At 37.7% G+C, this 6,011-nt stretch overlaps 1 long non-coding RNA gene across 1 annotated transcript; it reads right to left on the minus strand.

The window, feature by feature from the left end:
• Window positions 1-3,083: 3,083 nt before the first annotated feature.
• Window positions 3,084-5,797, minus strand: LOC118564719. Its single transcript, XR_004932004.1, has 4 exons — window positions 5,757-5,797; window positions 4,110-4,222; window positions 3,522-3,674; window positions 3,084-3,160 (listed from the first exon to the last, which is right to left on the minus strand). It is a non-coding gene; the product is annotated as an uncharacterized LOC118564719 (long non-coding RNA).
• Between the last annotated feature and the right edge of the window lie 214 nt (window positions 5,798-6,011).

The raw sequence follows: 6,011 nt of genomic DNA on the forward strand, positions 1-6,011 counted from the left end.
AGGTTAGCACGTGTCTTGGTTTCAAGTGTTTTAACACAAACCGTACCTCCACGTACGTAAGATTAGTGAGATTTATTGTAGATTTTTTTGTGTATTGGCTTATTTCAGGGGTTAAAGCAAAAATAATCAGTTTGACTGAATTTTTTTGAGTCAGCCCATGTATTCCCGGGACCGTGGACGTCATGCCACATTAGTTCCCTCACTTGCTTATTGTGCAAAGTCAACTTTAAGCAAATCTGATAGTTTTACAATATGCAATGACCATTCCTGTATCTGTCCCACCTTTCAGCTTCAGAGCCTTGGCATCATCCTTGACAGCTCTCTCCATCCACTGCTTCCAAGTTTTATTTCTGCAGCATCAAGTTCTTCCTTCACACTTTAGCCAAACTGGTCCACAGTCCACTTTACAGTTTCAGCTCCCTTCCCTCCAGAAAACCTCCATAAACTACAACTAGTGCAAAAGACAGCAGCTTGCATCATTACATCATCTACTTCACACCTGAACATTACCTCCTCTGGCTTCCTGTCACATTCAGTATACATTAATCCTATGAGCATACAAGGCCAACCACAACCTGGACAATGCAGGACATAAACAACACTATGATGTCATACATTTTAGTTTAACACAGATCGCACATTACAATAATCAGTCTCTGCTTTGCCCGTTATTGCACAGCAATTCATTATCACAACTCCTGAGTTTAAAAAAAGGCATCACTTAACTATTTTAAAGTGTAATAAACTGCTAACTTTTAGCCCTGTGACTGGATACCTGTCCAGGATGGACCCTGTGTCCCCGCCTCTCACTCACTGACTGCTGGAGAGTCAACAGCCCCCCATGACCCTGTGTGATGTCGAATGCCTTTCCCCCACTGATCTACATTTATTCCCTGGATTGCTGATTTGCCCAAAAAATTGAAGTCACTGGCCGCCATCTTGCTACTCCCTACTCTCACAGAATCCCATAGGATTTGGTTGCAACAACAAGCAGTTTTTTGGCTATGTTAAAACGTTTCACAGATAATTTTACAGTCAGTGGAAGTACTAACACTATCAACTACTAGGAAATTAGGTGCTGAAATATTTTACATGATATATAGATATATATATATAAATAACATGCATAATATTTCAGTACTTGATAGTTTTAGTACATAACAAAAGTATATGGCATTTGACATTTTAAAAGTCATGAGAAACATGAGAAAATATTCGTTATCCGATGCTGTAGCGCACATATTCCCTAGTTACAGGAGGAAAATAGGGAGTACCAGTGTAGCGGCTGGTGGCTTCACAGCGACCTGTATTATATACGGCCAATCAGCACCCAGTGAATAAATAGAGATCAGTGGTTTCCCCATCAGATATGGCTTGACGTCACACCTGTACGGAAAAGTGGGTATAGAAAATCGATGAAGGATGGGATGTTAATTTTTAAAAGTTTAATAAAATTGCTCCAAGTTTATCAGAAAAAACATAACTTGCTTTTAAATATGAAAATGTTTGATTACCAAATGTTATTAAAGTATTGCGTGAAGTTAAATATTGTTGAAGGTAATCTTGGCTGCAGTACTGTCTGTCTGGTAGGTGTTTTAGGGTCGGAGTAAAATGAGTCCATAGATCCACAGACAGGAGGCTTTCTCAGCGGTTTCTAGTACGACTTGCTTCTACAGTGAAGCTTAACATCGCACTCCACTCCGTGTTAAAATAAAAAAAATAACTTAATTAAAGCTCTCTCAGAATCGCCATTAGTCTCCCTCAGTTAGAACCCGTTCTCCAGTCCATGTTGTAGCTGCAGTTTATTTTTATTTTTTTAATCTTTTGACGTAGTTTCCTTAATAATCTGTATGTATCTAAATCCTCATCATTCAAGTAGTGTCGTGGTGCGCAGCGGCTCATCAGGTGGAGCTGCTGCTTATTGACTGCCATTTTTTTTGTTCAGAAAAGCGCAGGTGGGTTTTATTTTTTTTACTTTTTCCAAATCGGACCCAGTCAAATGCAGAACATTGTTGCACATTCCAACCCGTCTTTAAAAAAAAGAAAGAAAAAAAAAAGCGTGTTGTGCTGAATTAGCCTGAGCTAGCGCTTTACTCTTCGAGTTTAAATAAACGTAACAGCGAATAATGAGGAGGTTCCTGGTCGGTCGCTGCGTTTATCAGCTAAGTTACTGGAAGGAGGGAATAAACGCTGACAGTGACATGGCCACAGGTGAAAATAATTAATTAACTGCAGGAGCAGCAACAGACACGCTTACCGAGGGAAGTTGTTGTCAGCTGTTCAATCCGCTGAACTTTCTGACCTGCTGGTTCATAAATCCAAAGAAAACCTTTGACCTGAGCTAATAACCAGATATACACCAATTTTGTATGGAATATATTTGTATTAATTTATTTTCGCAAGACAATTTTAAACTGCTAAAACAAAAATCCCTGATATCCATGACTTTGCCCAAAAATTAAGAAATTTCCTGACTGTTCCAGAAAATCCATGATATTACAAAAATTCCATAAACTGTGGGAACCCTGCAAGCAACTGCTGCAAATTCTTATGTGAATAAGACCATATATCCTGTCTCACTGGACCCTTCTCTTGACTGATAAGTTGAGATGCTTGACAACAGAGATGGAAGATTAGAACTATTTATTGGAGTGGATATATAAATAAGTCTACATAAATGATTGAAAACACAATTTTATATCTTTAATCACGATGGAAGGGGAAGAGATGTATAAAAGCAGTATGACACTTGTGGTCACAGTATTGGTACCTGCGCCACTCTGCCAGAGGCCTTGTAGTTATATCCGTACCACTTGAGTTAAGTGGATTATTTTCAAATTTGTAATGTGGGAAGTCAGGTCTGTATTCTAAGACATAACATGTAACATGCATGTTCTTGAAATTAACAGTGCGATGCATGTCTTAAATTCATAAAGTTGACTTCATGACCTCAATGAAAATGACTGTAGGTGTATGGGAGGGTTCAGGTGGTGGCAGAGATGGTGGCAGATAACCCTGGCATCATACATACATACACCACCCCCCTTTCAGAGCCTTCAAACTGTCCTCATCCATTTCAGCAAAACTGCAGGCTCCGTCCCTGGCCGCTGAGACTCCGCCTGAGGGATGGCGTCTCCTCCTCCTCACTGATGTGTACCACCTATGCAAAAACATCAACCTAATTACCTTAAACAAAAAGGGCAGCTACACTCCTAATCATACACACGCCAAAACACAATTTTCATGGTGTGAGAGTGTGAAGAAATCAACAGAGTTCATACACTCTTGCATAGTAACTAATTTTCACAAAAATGCAGTTCTGCTACATCTTACCCTGAGCACCAAGGACATTGGTTTGTAGGTTGGGTTTGGACTTTGGTACTGTTCAATTGAAGCACAAAGTGTGCCAGTGCATGCATTTTAGCACAAATAGGCTATAATCCACCACTGTAAACTCTGTAAAATTATCTGTGGAACACAGATAATTTTATTTGATGAAATCAGTTACATTTTTAACGTACCATTTTTCGTTTTTTGGGTGGATCAAAAATATCACAACATGTGTCGTCGGAATCAGACTGATATCTAGCAGGAGTAGAACTGAGTGGTCTTGTAGGTTGCCGTTTGAGGTCCCTCTTCAGCTGTTCGCCCATCTTGGCCGTCTGTGAACCAGACTGACAACGTACATCTTGTTTAAGAGAATGATAAACTTTGACTTATGTCCACACCACCACTTTAAGTAACTGCAGAGACTCGTTTTTTAATAGCTTGTGCAAGTGCATTTCTATATATTGTGACACACTTTCCAAGAATCCACCTCCATCCATCCATCACATTGACAATATTTGTAACAGGAGACTGAATCTTAACTTAACATGCCTGGCATTCCAAAATAGCTAACTTGATTTGTTTCAGTCTTTTGAGTAATATTTTATCATTTCATAAATATTTGCTGCTAAATCTGCTAAATGCTTGAGCACCCAGCTTGGAAAAGTCTGGAAAAATTCACAATGTAACTCCCATGGCAAACATATTCTACGATGACACAGCATTATTTGTAAACTGGAAACACAATGTTCCATAACTGTTCAGTCATAAGTCAAGCTTACGGTCATTCCTTGATTCACCGCCCCCTTCTTCTGGCCAGACTGACCGAAGGAAGACCATATATCCTCCCACTTGAGGTAAGCAACACACTTCTGGACTACTTCTTTGTAGTTTTCTGTAAAGAAGACACATAAAATAAATTCAATGTGACCTTTTATTAATAAAAAATAAAATGTTCAAGTCAGGAATGCGCCCTTAGCAACACCCTTAGCAACTACACGTATCAACATAAAAATAGAAAAAAACATGAAAAAAGTAAGAATTAAAAGAGGCTAAAATGTTTAAAGTAAATTTCCATTTACTAGGTGGCATCATGACGATGGATAAGTGGTTTGAGGAACAATTTGGAGAGACTTCTACAAATATGAATTTTGATCTATCAAAATTATCTATTTATCAAATATTTATTGATTATTATCTCTTGTTTGGCAGCATTTTAGTGACTAATTAATGACAATAAAATAAATTAAGACCTTACTGTTATCTATCAAAATGTGTGCCCTTATTTTTTTATTTAGGCTATGTAAATATTTAGTTTAGTGCAGAAAGAAAATAACGGAATAACAAAAAGAAACATTTTCTCGTGCTGAGAGATAAGCTAGGGTGATCAACAGTCCTGTTTTTTCCAGGATATGTCCTGTTTTCACGGCCTGTCTTGGCTGTTTTTTATAAAGTGATGAAAATGTCCTGGTTTTCAAAAACTGCAGGGAAAGATCAGCTATACATCAAAATATAGATGGGCAAACAAGGAGGATGAGGAAGAAAAACAGGATAAAGAGGAAGAAACTAAAGATAGAAATATATTTTGTTAGTTCGTTTTTTGTAAGTTTGTGAGAGCTATTTTTGTTCAATTTGGAGGTATTTCTTTTAGTCATTTATTATTTATATATGTATTTCCTAATACAGAAAATACATTATTTCTATCATCATTTCATTCATTATTTTTGAAACCTGTCATAATAAAACATCTTGAGAAACCTCTGAGAAGCCTATCTGAATTTGCGTCTTGTAATAAATATAACAATTTTCTACCCATACATAGGAGGCATAGCCTACTTTAAATGTATTGAAATTATAAGGCATCTTGAGTAAACTTCGAGTATCATTTGAGTATCTGTTTGCTGGGACCAGTGTCCTGTTTTTTGGTAATCAAAATATAGTCCACCCTAGATAACCTATTTGTGTCTGGGATTTTACAAATATTGTGGTGGTAAAAAAAATTTTAAAGAATGAGACAAGTTTGAGAACGGTTTGTTGTTTTTATTTGAGCTTTCATGCACATTACACATTGAAACGGTTGTGGTTCAAGGTCAGGGACTATTTTTTTTTCTAACGGAAGGAATGTTGTTATTGATTTAACTTCATGAAGTTTCACTAATATTTCTTTTTACTTTAATATTGTGTGGGAACAGTTTTTAAAAGCAATAAGGTAGGTCTACTAGAGGCAAGCTTCGCTTCGCGTCGTGCCTAACAACGCCCTTCGGCCGTTAGTGCTACTTATTCACGATACAGCACAGCCTCTCCTAACTTCTTGCTTACACACAGTCTATGTTTCAAGCACTTCATCAGTAACGTTAAATTACATGACAGTAGTCGGTTAGCTAATGTTACAAGAGTATTCAGAATAGTTTGAATGCTTTAGAACTTACCCGGCCATGAACAGCAGTTTGGCTGCAACCGGCTTCGGATCTGCTTGCGTTTAGCTGGTAAAATCACCTCTATCAGCCTTCCTGGGACTGGAGGTCTTCCTTGCAGGTGACTGTAATACCAGCATTTATATATGCATCCTGTATAATAGATGTACTATCTGCATACGGACCCGTCTACAAATAAAACACCCATACATTGTGCTAACTTTACCCTGTTATCGCTGAGTATCAGTGATGCATAATTTCAAACATTAC

Source organism: Fundulus heteroclitus, chromosome 12 (assembly GCF_011125445.2).
Source record: "Fundulus heteroclitus isolate FHET01 chromosome 12, MU-UCD_Fhet_4.1, whole genome shotgun sequence".
NCBI classification, from domain to species: domain Eukaryota; kingdom Metazoa; phylum Chordata; class Actinopteri; order Cyprinodontiformes; family Fundulidae; genus Fundulus; species Fundulus heteroclitus.